Source organism: Numida meleagris, chromosome 4 (assembly GCF_002078875.1).
Source record: "Numida meleagris isolate 19003 breed g44 Domestic line chromosome 4, NumMel1.0, whole genome shotgun sequence".
NCBI lineage: Eukaryota > Metazoa > Chordata > Aves > Galliformes > Numididae > Numida > Numida meleagris.
The window spans coordinates 6,014,532-6,032,278 of NC_034412.1; the positions used below are offsets into that span (position 1 = coordinate 6,014,532).

Genomic DNA, 17,747 nt, shown 5'->3' on the forward strand with positions numbered 1-17,747 from the left:
TGAGGATTGGGAGTTTACTATTATTCACTGCATATTTTCTTTAACGTGCAGGGATGGGACGACAAACATTCAAGCCCTTACTTTCCAAAAGGAGGACATTTTAATACAGTCTTTGGGACAGATAAGTGAAAGGCACATTTGAGAAATGCAGAAAAACAGAATTGACTGTACTATCTAACAAGACCTATATAGCAGGATTATACTCCATGGCTTACAAGAGTATTGATCTGTGTGTACTCCTCAGTGGTGTTACATTCATTTTAACATTGATCTCCATTTCATTATACCACTGCATCATGCACTCTCAGTGTCATCTGAGTGCCACTCTAGAATCTGAGTGTCTTCTGTTGCTGTCAAGTTGTACAAATGCATTGTGTAGCTTGCAATTCAAAATATCAATTCCAAAACCTATTTGTTCATACACGTACCCCACTTTTAAAGTAATACCGAGGACCTACCATGTCTTAACCTCCAAAGCAAGTTAAATATATAGTGAAGAAGACATTGGTAAATGATTTTTCCTGGAGGATTTTTTTTTTTTTTAAACTCTATGCATTGTTTGTGCTACCTTTCAAAGAAGCTTGAAAATACCATTTCTTTCCCTAACGGCTTCTTTCTATTCCATTTGGAAAACATTGATTTTGCTTTCCCTTGTGATTCTTATGCAGCACAAGTAAACATGGCTCTGTTTAATATATGTCCAAGTCTGTGCAATGCCATCAAATTCACTATAGCTCTGGGAGAGAAACCAGCCCCTTTGTTGGCTCCTAGTATTGCTACCACACAGTGCAAAATATCACCATTCCTACATGACCAGAGAGGTTACTGGTTTTGTAGATTTGCTCGTGCATGCTTTATTCTTCAAAGCACATGGCTGGGCACCAGGGCCTCATAAATCCTGATGTCAGCTTTAATAACGTGCTGTTGTTCAGTCGGAGTACAGTTACAGAGATATGAGGATACATGGACCAAAAGCTAATTGCACAAACCGTTGTGCATATATACAAGAAAAAAACAGCCATTATATATAATGTGTTAACAAAACAATACACGTGACCCTGGGCTTATCACCAAAACCTCTGCTCCATGCTGTGCTTACCATTTTGCCGCTCTAAGGTCTGCTGTCTTCAGGCTTACAAATATGAGGACAAAAGCCCATAAAAACCTACAGCAGCTCCCTGCAGGGATTGTCTCCTTCCCTGCTGAATGTGTTTTCAAGATCATGTGCAGACTTGCTAGTCCCATAATTCTGGGCAAAAGACAACCAGTCTTGCAGCCAGCTAATAATGTCTTCCTGGGGAGCAGGACATCTTCACACTCGTACCTCAGCCATTCCACAATAATAGCCCCGATTTCACTGTGTGATGTAATTCTGTGTCCTACCCTTTGTATTCTTGAAAAAAGGATAATATTTACCCATCTGCGTGGAGGAAAACGTCTAGTTTTACTCTCCTGTATGTGTCATGGGAGATGTGAACTGGAAAAAACACCTATTGCGCTCTTCCTGATTCCCAAGTTTTTTTCCCTCTACAAATTACCTTATTCTGCCTTTATGTAAGTCTCCCTTTTTCTTGTCAGTATTTCTACAGTCAACCTATGTTCTCATAGCTATTTTTCTACTTTAAAAACAGTAATGTCACATTTTACTGCTGCCAATCCAAGCCTCAGCACTTCAGCTACTGCACCATGGACCCTGATCCAATGTTTAAAGATGGGAATCTTTCCAAGGACATCCTTAGGCACTGGCACTAGATCAGACGCTGTATGCAGGGATGGATTTCTCATATCCTTAGGTTAACTTCTGAAAGAAAAAGGCTCTATCCAGCAGGAGAGTTACTTACCAACCTAATATTTTATGCATTGAGCTCCAGAGTGTCGCAAGATGATTTTAAGTATCACAGCAGACAGAGTCATTTCATATAATGAGTTAGTTCTTTTAAATTGTTACCTCACTTACCACTGAAGCACCTAATCAGGAAAAGAACAAAAAAATACTGTTTATGCACTGCTGTACCACAATGCACTGCTGCTCGCATCTCAAATTCTTTTTCTTTTCTTACAAAGATTAGATCTCAAGAAAAATGGAGTGCTTTTGCTTGCTTTCACTGCCCTTTTTAATTGAATAGAATAGGAGCTGACAGACTAACACTGCAGGAGCCGTTATTTCACTGAAATTGCATATAAAAGATTCAGCAGCTGTGTAAATGTAAACACGGAATTTACAGAAAGGTGTCCATCTTTTTAAAAAAGACTGGACACGCAATAATGTTCTGCTACAGCGTTAACCAGAAAGTTTCATTTCACCCACAGCAGTTACTGTTCTGGGCATTGGCTCACCATGGATCCGTGATCCTAAGCAAGAACAAATGCTGGCCAATTCTAAAACCACTACTTGTTAATACATCTTCAAAGGATACCTTCAGTATTTCCTTATTAGATTTAAAAACATGTGCAAGGCCATCCACGTAGGGATCGGGGCTTGCTGTAGTTTGCACGTTCTGCGTTGAGATACTGAATCTGCTAATGCCAACCCTATGCCAAACAGCTTGGTCGTCTCTGCTGGATAGCAGAGCATCCTTTTCTCTAGGTTGTGCCTAAATGATGGTGGAACTGAGGAGGAGGAGGAGAAAAAAGGAGATGTCATTTCACAAGTGATTCCGTTACAGCATTCTTCTCCTCCCACTTATTTCTCCGAGTATCTGACAATCGAGAAAGGTGCAATTATCTAAAATGAAGAAACTGCAATATTAGAAGAAACAGTCTTTTAGCAGAGAGATTGAACATGAAATTTCAAGGGCTCATTCATCAATGTGTTGCTTACATGTTACAGGTAATCTCTGAAAATCACTAGAGTTATACTACTGGGGAAAGACAGTGACTAATGAGATCCTGCCCCTGAAGGACATATTTTAGGTGAAAACAAAAGTAGAATAGGCAAGTGGCAAGAGTAAATGAGACTCTCTTAACTGTGGCCATTGTGAACTAGTTCACAGATGGGTTATAGGACTACACAGTGCTGAAAAAACGTTTCAGCTCTTTTAGTTTGTGAATACAGCAAAGAAATGGCCAGTCTACATGGTTGTCATAGCAATGTAAACAGTTATTTAAAGTATAGGCCTAATGCTGGGGAAAATTGCATAACCAAGGCTCTAAGCAACAGTATATTGCACAAATAGGTCCTCCCATTCCCCCTTTTTGAAAGTTTTAAGTTTTGCTGAAGAAATATAACTGCTTTCTTTCCCTCAGCATACAGCTCGCCTTTGTGCATGCCTCAACTTTTCAACACTCCTTTGAATTTGCAATCTGCCTTCATTTTACTTTTATTACCACTTGTCATCCAGCTTAATCCATGGATATTTTATTTCCCCTGACTCCACTATTCTCTTCCAGTTTCAGAACTCTGCAACTGAGAGAGCTGTCTGAAGAACGGCGTTTGTCCAACTGAGCCCTGGAGAAACATACACTCATGTTCTGCATTTATGGACTTCGTTAAGAACTTAAATCTCATATTTAAGTGCAGAAACAAAGTTAGGGTGCACATATCCACAAAGATTTTCACTGCATATGAATTAGATCAGTGAAAGCAGCAACAAATCTTTACCAAAATAGTTGCTGGGCTTCATTATGGTACACTTTTCCATTACACTCACAGCCCCCCCAGAACCAGAACGACTTTCAAAATGTAACTCATTAACAGTTATCATAACAACAATTTTTGGTCAAGAATGACTGTACAGGATTGCCTGGGTGGACATGGAGATCTGCTGCACATTCAGAAACACTGACTAGCATGATGAAGTCTCAGCTCTGTGTTTGGATGCATGACACTCTTATTATAATACATAGTCAAGGAGCATTATTTTACTAATTACCTCATCTTCCACTCCAGCATTCAGTCAAATTAGTTCATGACAGAAGGAAGATACACGCAGATGAAATGAGAGAAACAGGAGGTGTAAAAGGAGAACAAACTGTGAGGTGAAGCTTTCAGCATTTTCAAAGTGCTCTCCCCCAGTGCATCACTAACGCTTGTCCTCCATCCACCCCATCCCAGACTGCAACGTTTCAGCCAGATGCCATTACTTTAAGTCCAAAAACGGCAGTTAGATGGAAGTATTCCAAGCTGCAGGAGATTATACCATGTCCAACTGGTATGAAAAGTTCCTTCAATAGGAGGGGGGCAATACTCAGATGATTTGAACAGGAAAACAGCGCTACACAGGAATGCAGAACAATCCCAAGGCTGCTGGCACCAGAAGGAGAGAGAAAGCTCTTTCCCTTTCCTGTGAAATCAAGGGTCTTTGGTATTCCTTTACTTGAGTGCAAACAAGAAGCAACTCAAGTCAGCTTCCTAGGTAGAAGACCAAATAAAGAAAGGGAGCATTTACTCCCATGAGAACTGCATCCCATCCCTTGGATTGTTGCTTTCCCTCTCCATCTTGGAATGATGCAGCACAAAAACTGGCAGTGTGCTGAGACAGCCCCTCTGGGAGTCTGCACCCTGCACACCCACGCATGGCACGCTGAGAGCAGCAGGTACTGAGAACATTTCTCACTTCCAGCAATGAAGGAAGTAGAGCCGGTACGGAGGAAGAATTAAAACCAAACCAAAGATATCATTACAGCAGCGCTCACTGCTCCCGCTCTTTTTAATGTGGTCTTGGCATTTTCATTATAAACTCATATTTCCAGGTTTTATAACTCAATCATAAAAAGTTGCTGAGGGCTAAATATTGGCGAGCAGCTCTGCTTGCCAAAAAATGAAGCATTTCCACAGCGCGGAGGGAGGGCAAGAGTCTCCACCTCTGCTTATTTCACTGGGAAAGCAAGTCTAACGTGATCAGGTCTGTACCAACAGGCAGCCTCTGCCAGAACCTTTGCATGATGTGCCAGGAGGCCCATAGCCACACGCTGCAGTCACAGGCATTGCTCACAGCTCCTCGGTCCAGAAGCAAACAGAAGATCAATTTTTCCCCCAGACATCAGGTATGGTTTTTTCTTTTTGTCTTAAATTTTGAACCAAGAAAAAAAATTATATCCCACTGATGCTACTCACCATAACCCTCCAGGTGTCAAATGGCACTTGTCAAGAAGCAGAGCCAGTTCTCTGCAGGATGGATGGATCACAGTGCAGGTCTGGGAGCTGAGCGCTGCCTGTGAACAGAAAGAAGAAAAACAAGGAGCATTACTGAAGTGACACACGCTCCTGTGTGAATAGGGTCAGTTTCATTAAAAAAGTTAGAGACAAATATAACAGCCTCCACTTTTTTCACATTTTCAGTTTGAAAGTGTTACTATACATATCCATATATTTTTTTTAAGAATCCAACACTGTGACCTTACTGTGACCTTATCACTCTACTGTGATAAAAAATGAAATATAGCAAAATAACATCTAGCAGAAATAACACAAAGACAGAACTAGAGAACGCTGTCACCTCACACCCATTCCCCCTCTTCTCTTACAGCTCAGTGCTCACATCTGCATGAATGGCTCTCAAAGTTAACAGCTTTATACCAGAACCGTGCCATTTTAGACACACTGTTTGTATGCTGCTTTTTAATGTAAAATTAGAATTTCTTCAATAAAAAAATCAACAAATCAAGATTTTACTAAGAATATCATTCTGGAAAAAATGAAAATAAGAAAACAATTGCAGGCTATATTTCATCCCAGGCTCTGCCTCGTTAAAGATCTAAGTGGTGTACACACATCTTTGTTGTGTGATGCAGTGGTTACCATGGAAATTCTTATTATTATTTTTTTTTTTTAAAGTTTAGTGAAGACAATGCAGTCACACATAAATAGCCCGAGTCTCTGGCAGGGTAAATTGCACAATGGCAGACTAGAATACATTCACATGGCTTTTTTTCCTGTAAGCAGATATTAGATACTAATAAGTCTCTGAAGAAAAGTACTTTTCTTGAGATAGCGATTACAGTTTTTAACTGCACGTGCTCCTGGGTGATATTAAATTACATAACCTTTAATGTGTCATAATCTATGGTTCCTGAAAGAGTGATCCAAGCTGGGGTGTGTGGGAGAGTTTCCTGAAGCACGGCTTGTGCTAAAAGTTTTGAGCTTTTTTTAAGTTTTGCAGAAACATCACCGGAGAGATTTACACCGTGAAGTTTCTTAACAGCTTAGATAACACAGTCAGAAATTTAGCTTGGAAGAAGTGTCAGCTGTAGGCCTGTTGGAGCTCATGCATATATGCTAGCCTGGAAAACAGAAAACTCACTTGTGTCTTGATTAGGAAGAAAAGAAAAAGAAAGAAAATAACGTTCTTAAACTTGAATATATATATATATATTGTCAGAAGTACTTAATGACATAAAGTGCCTGTACTGGGCGTGACCAAAGCTCCAGGTAACGCAATATCTTGTCTCCAGCAATGGACAAAACAAGACAGCCAGGAAAGAGTCCCAGAACAGGGCAGACAGGGATGAAATACTCCAGCCATGCAGCTCCCCAGCCTCCAGCCATTTGCACTTCATAGACATCCTGGGCAGGCAGTTTCTACTCTGCTCAGCAGCCTCACTGGATTTACTTCCATAAGCTTGTCCTTGAAATCCAATAACCTTTCAGCTTTCTCAGCATCCTAGGGCAAGAAGTCACAGGACTGAGCCTCCACAGCAGTCATTACAATATTGTAATAAATGTAACGCTGCTTTGATGAAAGGCTAAATGACTAATTTAGCATATTATTTCCGCGCAATTATTAGCCACGTATGGTCAAAGGTGGGTTTAAAATGCTTCAACAAGATGAACAGGAGAAGTCAGTGAAAGGGCATATTTAGCTGAGTGGCTTTTAGAGTCGCTTCTCTAGCATAATAGATTGTACCTGATGAGCAAGTTCTTGGAGAAACCAGCAACACAGCTCTCAACAAAGCTAATAAACTGAAGCTACCTTCCCTAGCACTCTTGCTTTGTCACAGGCAGAGATTACTACTTGGAATTTTGCAGTGAAAGAATATCATCTCATGTCTTGATTTGCCTTATGCTGGGCCAACAGGATCTCTCCACAGCGATGTTAAACTCGTTAGGATAAATTTGGTACTCCAGACCCCACCTATCTTTTCACCTGGCACACATTGCTGCAGCTCTGTTGATGAACAAAAAGACTGTCCCAGCTGTCCCACGTGAAGATCTGACCACTTCCAGTTCACAACAGGGATATGTTTGAAAATGAATTTGAAAGTAACACATCTTTAAATATTATATAACTGAATTTCTATGCAAACCATGTGAAATACGGGAAGACAATCTTTGTTCTGTCCTCACAAAGTCAGTCACCCTGACTGCTATGCAAGAGAAATTTTTAAAGAAATGGCTCGGCAAAGAACATCTCACTATTCTGCATTTTATGGGAAGAATAGCACATTCCTTCCAACTGTCCTTATTAATTTATAAACAGCCACGATCCTAGGTTGTTCTGGTCATTCCAATTTATGATCAGAATAAAATTACTCTCAATTGAGAGAAAAAAATATCTCTGCTCCAAAGCTTCATAATAAGTGATAAGCATTCACTGGACCGTAATTATGTCTTTCAATTTTTCCTATGCTGTTCCAGTGTTTTAATTTATTTTTTTTTAATATCAGCTTTTTAATTAAGCTTTAATCTTCACAGCACTAAACTAAATTAAAAGTATCTTTATAGCGTTGCTTTGGTAACTAGCAGAAGGAGGAAAATTACCTTATCTGTTTGTTCACCATGTTGCAACTGTAAACATCTCAGTTGTGGTCTTTAATCTGCTCACTTTCACTCAAAAAAAAAAAAAAGTCACACCGAAACCAGTTATCACTGCTGGAGCCATAAAGGGCCCACAGTCCTCCAGCGAGTTCTCACTGTGCAGCCAGGAACACTTTGCTCCAAGAGATTTAAATACAAACTAATTAAGCAAGACACAAATAAGGCAGACCTGGGTGAAGCAGCAGCATCCATCGAAGGAAGTTTCCACCTTCCTACCCTCTAGTTCCTTCAGCAAGGAAGCTGTAATATGGTAAATTATACATAATCTTCATATGAGGTTCCTGAGGCTTCCTGCACGTACATGCGGATCTTTAAAAGGTACCTGCTAATTTTCTGCAAAGTCATTGCCCCATTTTATATCTGGACAGAATATCAAATAACAAATGGGACTGACCCAATTCACTGCCTAAATACGACCCCACATCATAATAGAAATCAGCCAGATACATGAAAACACCTGCAATAACTGAAAAGCCCATACAGCTCAAGCAATGAGTTGTAGAATTAGTAAGAGGAAGCAACTTATTACTTATTTCTTTTAGTACAAAATATCACTGATCAGAACCACGGTAAGCACTCCTCACTTTCAGACAGAAAAAAGAAATATTTCAGAAGATCACTTTACAAAATGTGACAAGCCCATAGGTACTGGCTAGAGCAGCCCCAGCTTCTGCTGCCTCTTTGGGAGCAGCCCTCTGGACCAAGCAGCAAACAGCCATGTCATCACACTTGATGTGTGTATCAGCAGCATCTGAAGGCACAGCAGGACATCTCGCATCTGCACAGATAAGCTTATCCAGCCACAGGACATAAAACAGCACACATCCCATTGCCCTGGCTCTGCTGCTGATGCAAATCCTTCCCAGCCAAAATCCTCTCCTCCAGTGCTCATTTGCAAGGAACAAACCTTCAGAGCCTGACAGTTTTGGAGAGAGGACAGACTGCAGGCAAAGCACTATGGAAAACCCTTGCACGTGCACAGCTGGCTTTTTCAATTCTCAAAAAAAAAGGGAAAAAAAGGTTCAGCTCATGAAAGGGCTTTAAAACGTGCAGAAGTCCACAACAAAGCCATTCTACAACTCTGACTGCAACTTGTTTTGAATTTTCCACTTATTACCCACTAAATCAACATAAAACATCTAAGCCCATAAACCTAAGGCGTATAACAAAACGTTGTCAAACAGCGACAAAGTCAGTGTTCACCAAAGTTTCATCTCTCACTGAGAGATCCTAAATCTGAGGCTGAACTGAGAATGACAGAACAGGCAGCACTGAAATCCAGGTGGCAACTGGTGAAATTTCACTGTTTTCCAATTCTGATGGACAACAAAATGGCTGAGAATTACAATTCATTTAGGGACACGAGAAAAATGTCAGAAAACAGAAGATACAGATTAAAGACCTAAGAACTGCCAGCCATTGAGCATAAAAGGAGGAAAAAAAGATGTTTTGTTTTGCACCAACTTTTTTATGATGTGCTGGAAAAACCTTTTTGCTCAAGTCCCACACATTGAACACCTATCTTAATCCTTCCTAAGTAATCCATGGAAAAACAGATTCTTAAATTAAGATTAAATGTTGGTCTCATAGCACAGTAATTAAGTATGAACTAATTAAGAAAAAAGAAGTCTGGTCACGCGGAATTCACGAAGAGGAGTTTTCCCAAACGTACGTTACCCAACACATCCTACTTAGAGCCGTGTAAGCAGATGAGCTGTATTGATCTCACTGAGAACAAATGGAATCTTCTTCTTATGTAATGGCTTTTTCCCCCCAAGGAACATTTGAATGTAAGGTATATTTAAGCAGCACTTGAGCAAAATAAAATTACTCTGTTCAGCACACAAATTATTTCAACAACATACCTGCGTCTGTAATCAAGCCATAGGCTGTTTGCTGATTGCTAATTGTTGCCATCATTTTTTTTCCACGTAGGTAGAAACAACAGCCGTGTAAGTGCCAACAATGATCTCGACAGATCAGGGTAAAGCAGCCATCAGAAATCAGTCAGTTCAATGGGCAGAGTGCCACTGAGTGTGTACTTAGCAAATATTATTTAGAACCTCAGTGTGCTTCCATGTTCCCTGGTTATTGCTGGCACTGCGTAAACAGCAACAGAAACCCTCACTAAGCAGGGACCCGGGCTGCAGACTGAGGGCAATATGTTAACCTACAACTAAAGTGCTTTCCACCAGGAGCATCCCATGGGATTTGGTATGAGATGTGAATTGTAAGAGCAACAGTGGCCACAGCTGGATTCCAGCTGTTCACCCAGTCGGACAGATGTTTGGGGCCTAAGTTTGCAGTGCATTGTATTTAAGATCCTTTTCCCATCCTGTTGAACAGTGATTCGGAGAGGACAGCCTCATCTGAGAACAGCTGAAAATGCAGAAGTACAGCAACTCAGTGGTTAAGTGGTTAAAGCAGCTCCCCAAATATTTCTTCTATAGCATACTCCCAACAATTAGATCTCCCTATGAAAGGCAGAAAACTAACACTGGCATAGGCCTCCATGTAGTCAAATATCTCTTCTTTAACATATTTAGTATCCTGGAAAACATACTTGCAAGTAACAATAAGAAAAAAAAGATTTCATATTAATATTTGACAACCAGACTACACAGGGAAAGGTTTTCTTTTCAATAAGTGTCACCTTTGTAACATTATCCTGAAAAACTATCCAAAAAAAGTGTATATTTAATACAGTGAGCACTATTTATTGCTTTCTCCCTAATTTCAATCTTTCCCATGTATCTCATTACCTCCTTTTCAGTAATTGAAGAAAATTACTGTGTCAATTATATTGCTTTTCCTATGCTGAAATAATAGAAACTAAAAGGCAAATTCAGGAGAATCCCATTCCTAAGGAGTACTGGATTACCTCTTTCTGACAAGAACTCCTGGATCACGGCCATTAAAAACTATTCTGTAGATGTTCCACGGTGATGCAGACAACTTTGGCTATTTGAAATCCCTCATGCTTTTGCTGCACATTTTTGATCGCAACATTGTGCTTCCCTGTCTTTAGTCCCCATTTTCTTTTTCTGTGCTTTTCCTCGTAATGCACATTAGTTTATTTTTAGCTTTGATAAAGAAGCCTCTCAACATCATATTTTCATAATTCTGCTCTTCCCAGCTGCTGTATTGCAGGGGAGGTCCTATTAGAAACTCATGCATAGCAGTTTAGTCTCCCTGCAACCTCAAACAACTGTTCCACGGATGTGATGCTTTGCCTAGTAAATTATAATGTGATTTTCTTGTTAAATATATTTCTTCTGTGAGATAATTGTCAGAAATGTAAGATGGTCATCAAACTCTCCCTTGTAGTTAAGGAGTTTCCAGGCAGAATCACAGATTATTTTGTCGCTGCTGCAGTTATTGTTTTTGCAGTAAAGATGGGACCATCTGTGCTTTTGAAGATGTGCCAAATCAGTTGAAAATAATTCATTCAGGTAGTCACTGAACCACAAAAGCTGATGGTTTAAGGATTCTGGGAGGTTTCAACAGGGAACACACCAAAGCACTTTGCCCAGCTTGGCTTAGATTTTATTTAAACAGTGGCCTCTGTGGAGTTCAGAAATGTAAAAGCTACACAAGAACAATCCTCTCTGTCTACCTCATTCCCATACAAACCTACTGCAAGAAGACTTAACAGCTACATATCATGGCTAGTTCACACTAATCAAAGGATAATTATAATAGCAATTACTTCAATATAGTCCTACATGTCAGAAATACGCTCAAAACAAGTATGAAACAGCCATGACTTGGACGCTATTTCACCATTTGTTCTCCTGTGGCAAAGTCCAGCACCGATAGCCATGTCTAGCATGAGTACTGACAGCAAATACCTCACTGCTGGGGAAGCTGGGAAGAGCAAGTACAATGCATCAAAAGCAGAACAAGGAGAGAGCAGGGAGGAAGGACGTGTAGAGACGGGACGAGAGCTCTGATCTGTATCTAGAACTCCTTGGTCAGTTTAGACAAGGTGACAATCTGTCTGACAAGACCCGAGAATGTAAACCAGTGGCAAATGAACACCAAAATATTCCAAGGGCCACCTGAGCACATCACCATTTGTAATGGTTTTCTGAATAAACAACTGTAAATTTAATATTAGTAAGCAGCTGAGATAGAACAATTTCTAGGGATTTCTCTGCTACGGGTTTTATGATGACAAAGAAAAGTCTGCACGAATTGTGACTTAGTGGGTTAATTAAATATTACCCTCAGGTATTTGAACATTGGAGAGCATCACTGTTCTGAGAGGAACGCATCGCCCTTCCCAGCCTGACACATTTACTTTGTTATTTACTAACAAAGTTTAGTTTATTGCAAGAATTAGTTACTATCAGCATTGTGAAAGAAATAATAATGGCTAAATACGGTTTATTTTCTTGCCTTTTAAACTGATCAGGATGGAACTTTTTAAGCAATGAAAAATACGTTGCAGTGTTTTTTTCTGTAATAGATTGGAAATAAGTGAACACAAACATGACTATATTAAACAGTGTTTAAAAGTAACAAGGAGAAAAGCAAAGAAATAACATGGCATTCATTCACTGCATTACACCTTCCCAAGCTGTGACAACTGAACATTCATTACGATGTTGTTAAATAGCTATTCTATCAATAGTGCTAGCATTACAATGCAGTGGCTTAATTAAATGAAGTTTCCTTCATCCTTTATTTATTAGATTTTCAGGCCACACAAATGAAAAAAAGATTTGCAGCTCTAATAAAGTGCCACAATTTCCATATTTCTTTCATATATTAGTAATCTGTTAGTTAATGTGCATTTGCATTTTCTATATTTTGGTCCTGATAGATTGGTATGTCACTGCAAAACACAAAAACAGGGAGCAAATCAAAATATTTACAACATACTATAATTTCCTGTACAACTTAATGTCATAATTAAGTAAGAGCTACGCTTATGAATTAATTTTGTTTGTTGGTAGTTCATGTGGACTTGTGCTTTATTTAAACTACAGTTTTCACAAGAGTTATTAGTCACTGTTACAATCCTACACTCTAAAAAAGATCTCAAAGACCTTTGTTATATAACACTGGATTTGAAAGTTGCTTTGTCTCACAACTTGGAGACAAACGCCTTTTCCTGCTGAATAAAGAACACCAAATTCTCACTTCAGGCATTGTGATTCAGCAGATATCCAAGATATCCAAGCCTGTTGGTGGTCAAGAACATGCTGTTAGCTCCACATTATCCACTCTGCACTTTAAACTGTTCTTATTTAATTAAAAAAAAAAAGTCTAGATCTCTGTATTTATACTTTGGTTGGTTATCTTTTAAATAGACACACTTGGATTTGTGTTGTGCGAAATAATCCCACCGGATACAGATGAACAGGAGGAAGGCAGAAGAAGGGCAGAATTCAGCCAGTCTCCCCATTCTGCAGCAGGATGTGGGGCCACATGCCATAAGCTCTCTGCAGAGAGCTGCTTCAGCAATGCTTTCCTGGGGCTTTCCCCTTTCAGATTTGGGATTCCAGTCTCCCTCACTAGCTAGCCTCTGTGTTATATGCCCAGCTCTTCCCGTTATGCTGCTGTTCGTCCTGTACCTGTTCATCCAAGAGACTGATCACCCACCACAGAAGCAAAGGGAAAAGCATACACACTGCTTTTCACATTGATCTTGAGACAAATTAAGATGCTCGCCTGCTAATAGCAAGGATAATGCACGCACAGTGCAGTAGCTTGTGGTTTTAAAGTAAAGAAAGCTATTTAAGCTTGGCTAAGGCACAAGCTCAGCACAATCTGAACAGAAACCTGTACAAATGTAGAATTTGGCATTACTTTAGGGCTGGCGACTTAAGAAAACACTGATTGGCAGCAAATTTCTGTTTGGAAGGAGAACCAGCTTCTCGAGGTACTTGAGGCAGGACACTAATTACAGAAAATATATAATTTCCTGCTTCAGTGAAGAAAAGATGAGCAATATATAGGCTGGTGTATTAAGCCAGCCTGCCCACAAGTTGAGTTGGTCTCTGGCCTCAGGTTAGGAGAGAACAATGATCCCTGGATAACACTAGAGAGAAGACATACTTGAGGGTTTTATAGATCCAAACCTTACTGATCTTTATTCAGATAACTGTTTCAATGGCAGACTGCTTATTTTGATCAGTCCAAGTCTTCTGCATCGTAACCACCAAGGGCTGCGGTGCTTTAGCTAAAACTTCTTTGAGTCATTAGCAGCATCTTAAAAGAAATGGATTCATTTCCAACCCGCATCAAATTGCAGTTAAATAAGATTGTCAGTACAATAATTTCCTGGCTGCATGTAGCACACAGTTGGCTAACTTCAGAGGGTTAATAGGCATTTAATTTCAATTCAAATACATAGTCCAGTAAATGGCTTAATCGGGCATCTCTCATTAGTAAAAAAAAAATCTACAGCCACAGATTCTAAGCAGTAGCACTGATGCTGCATTCCAGCATTCTGGAAGTGAGTACAGAATGTGCCTCTACATATATGAATTGGACATCTCTATTCACAGCAACTCAACGAGAATGCACACACATGCAAATCATGGGAGCTTTGTAACTGAATAGATAATTATGCCATAGGGAAAAATTTAAGTTCATGCTGTAATTTGCAACAGTTGCACTTAGACAAAATTCAGACAGCTCTGGACTAGCAAGGACACCAATCAGCATCGATAAAATCATTTAGTTTGAAGAGTGCAAGCAAATACTTAAGGCAGAAATCTAATCAGCCTTTCTCAGAGGACAGATTCCCTTCAGATGCCTTGGGAGGTCTTAAAAAGGCATTGAAAATCCATGCCCTTGGAGAAGAGGATAACAGGAAAAGCTTTTCAGCGATGTCTGCTGAAAAAGTTGCAGGCAGCCTCCGATATTCTGCAACAATACAAGAGGCACAACCATGGGACAGACCCCACGTGGATGGAAGAGGTTGCTGCACAGCCATCTGCTAAGCAAATGTTCCAAAAAGACATTCAATCCATCCCAGCACAGAAGGGAGCGAGTCTGCAGAGAGCTTCTCCAAATACGCGAGGAGCAAGCGGGCACGTACTGCGGGAGCGCCTTGTGCTTTCCAGAGAGCACCGAGGTTGATTCAGCCTTGTTGGAAACAGAGCCAAAGCAGGAGAATAGAATCTTACGTGCTTTAGTTTCTTACTATTTTCTGTTTGCCAGAGGCTGAATCAGTGTAAATAGCATGCTTTGTTGGTTGGTTTTGGTGTTGTTATTACTATTTTTTAACTTCTAGAACAAAACGCTGGCTGCCAAAACATACATTGCTTTTTAACCTTAATGATGTTGAGCCCTACAACGTAAAACCTTCCTTTTACTACCAGTTACCTGTTTTAACCCAACACCGACATATCGCAAGTGCAATTTAAAAAAATGTATTATTTAATTAATGTCGTCCATTTGTATTCACAGTAACTCCTATTTGTATGCATACAATTCACTCGGTCTGTGGTCTATAGCTGGCAAATAACACCACTTAACAGCTGTTAAATAGGGTAATCACCTGTTGTTATCCACAGGTAGCTTTAATTCAAATGTTAATTGCTCTCAGCGCTCTACTTACAAACCTGCCCCAATGTCAAATACTGTGTGTGCTGCACCAGATGGATGGAGGGCTCAAATGGATTGCACTGTCCCTCTGCACGAAAAAAGCAGGATTATAAAGAACTCTGCTACCCCCGAGTGCCCCGAGGAAAAGATGGCACACGAACTGAACGGCGACGGTCCTTCAGACAGCAAGAATGGTCGGGAAAAGGAATGAATGAAGACGACGAAGAAAAGGACTGCAGACAGGACGTTACAAGATTGCCTGAGCTGGTGCTTCAGCTTGTTTACTACTGGAATGGGTTAACGCTCACCGTCTGCAAAATCAAACTGAGAAAATTCAGAAGCAGCTGTTGCAGATGTACTCCAGGGTCAGCCTATGGAGACAGGAAAAGTAAACTGCCCAAACCGTTCAGGTATTTGCAAAAAATCCAACTGGAAATAACCAAGTCCAATACAGATAAATTCTCATTTTTGAGAGAATTAATTCTTCACAAGAACACCCTCAAATGTTGCTCTCCTTAGTACAGATACCTCAAAGTGCACTGTGCTACTTACTCCTCACAGCAAGGAACTTCCAATTATTTTTTTCTAATTTATCTCCAGTTTACCCAAGCTCTCTGAAGGCACAGTTTCACGTTGTGCTTAATTTCATCAAACCGCATGTTGCTGCTAAAAGTGATGGTTTAGTTCTGTTTCCTTTCCCCTCTTAACTCCATTGACATGTCCCTCACCCTTTCCCCATATTAGAGTTAATCATTCATTGCGTCTATGGAATGTGACTCACCGATCCAACGGGAAACTAATTTATTTGGAGGCAAGATATATGGGTGCCAGTCCACTGCTGGACTGGATTAAGCCTGGCATGAAATGATGCCCTGAATTGTCCCGTGTTTTTTGCTGCTATACAGAGAAGTTCCTGGCTGCACAGCTGTAGGCTTTATTTTAGATCCCACGACTGTAAAAGGGCCATTCATTCAGTAATTCTGTCAGATTTTCACACTGTACTGGAATGCCTTCCCCATGGTGCTCACTAAAGGCCTGCTTTTTTGTAGGCGAATAAGGCAATCCATCAGTTGTTTAATAGCAGAATCTCTTTGCTCAGTTTCTACCCTTTGATCTGCTCCGTTTAAATAATTCTGTTAGGTGCCAGAACTCCAGCCCGAACAGCCCTCATCTCTGGAGGGTGTATGCCTTGCCATTGAAGTCAAGTGTTAACCTCTGGGAGCGATTACTAGAACAGGGCTACGTTTTCCTGTCCCCAGTGTATTTCCTAATTAAATAAGAGATAAACACCATTACAGGTGAAATCTGGCTCTGAGAAAGGAATTAAAGCATGTAGAAATCAAGTATTAGATTTGTAAGAGGCACAGATTTCCACGAAACAGGTTTTCTTCTAAGCTCATTGTGTAGAGCCCTGACCTTGGAGAAAGGAGCTGCTCAGAATTCCCACACACAAACCTCAAATAAAATAAATGTATTAGATGGTGCCCAGTTCTCTGGTATTGTGCTCATGCTTAAGTGAGGGAGAGACAAAAACTGTGACCTATTAAACCTAGTTGACTTTATGCCTTGGTGTGTTGCTTTAGTGCTGCAACCGAGCTGAACTTTCAATAACAACACCTCTGTGAACATTCATTTTAGCAAAGTCAATTATTTCAAACATCAGGAGGAAAGAACTGTTTGATAGTTATGACTCAAGTTAACATATATTTCATTTTGAGGACTGTTTTTTATTTTGCTTTATATCTCCTGCTTACAGGAAGGGGAAAAAGGGAACTAATGTTTCATCCTCACAGCCAGTACTCATGTATGGAATATTCTTCCTTCCAGATTTTTCTAGAATTGAGTCATGACAATGCCCAAGTATAAACATTAACTTTTTCAAGAGAGGTAACAAAAATGTATATCCCACTGTCTGGATAGTTTCTTCATTCTGTTATTGCACATTCAAAATGTTGGCAGGCACTACGTAATCCTAACCTGCGTGACAACTACATTACATCTGATTCTCTTTCAGATTGAGAATAGAAAAACAAAGCAGAAAAATATAGTTGTAAAGTTTTGAACAAAAATAGTTATATGTAAGAGCGTATTTTAAATATAAAAAGAAATGCCTACTCAATCTTGCATGACAAAATATCCAAAAAGCTGAGTAGATATACAAACACAACACTTTTCTTAAGTCAAAACCAATCCACATTAGCATCTAATTTGATCAGAACTTGAAAACATTAGTGTAATTATTTCTTTAATATTGACTGTATTACCAAAACAAAACCAAACAACTCAAGAGATTTTTTTTGGTCCCTTTTCATGAAAAGGTAAAAAACACTAATTTTTCTTCCATCCCAAAGATCACATGTAAATGTATCATTGAGTACATTCCATTCTGAAACCACAGAATAGCACAATTTAGTCTTCCATCACTAAT

General features: G+C 39.8%; 1 protein-coding gene across 1 annotated transcript in view; it reads right to left on the minus strand.

Moving 5' to 3' along the window:
• LOC110398167 overlaps positions 1-17,747 on the minus strand; it is a 67,810-nt gene that overhangs the window by 32,256 nt on the left and 17,807 nt on the right. The window contains exon 2 of the mRNA XM_021395595.1: positions 5,057-5,154. The gene's annotated coding sequence lies outside the window, so the exon portion shown is untranslated. The remainder of the gene's footprint in view (positions 1-5,056; positions 5,155-17,747) is intronic.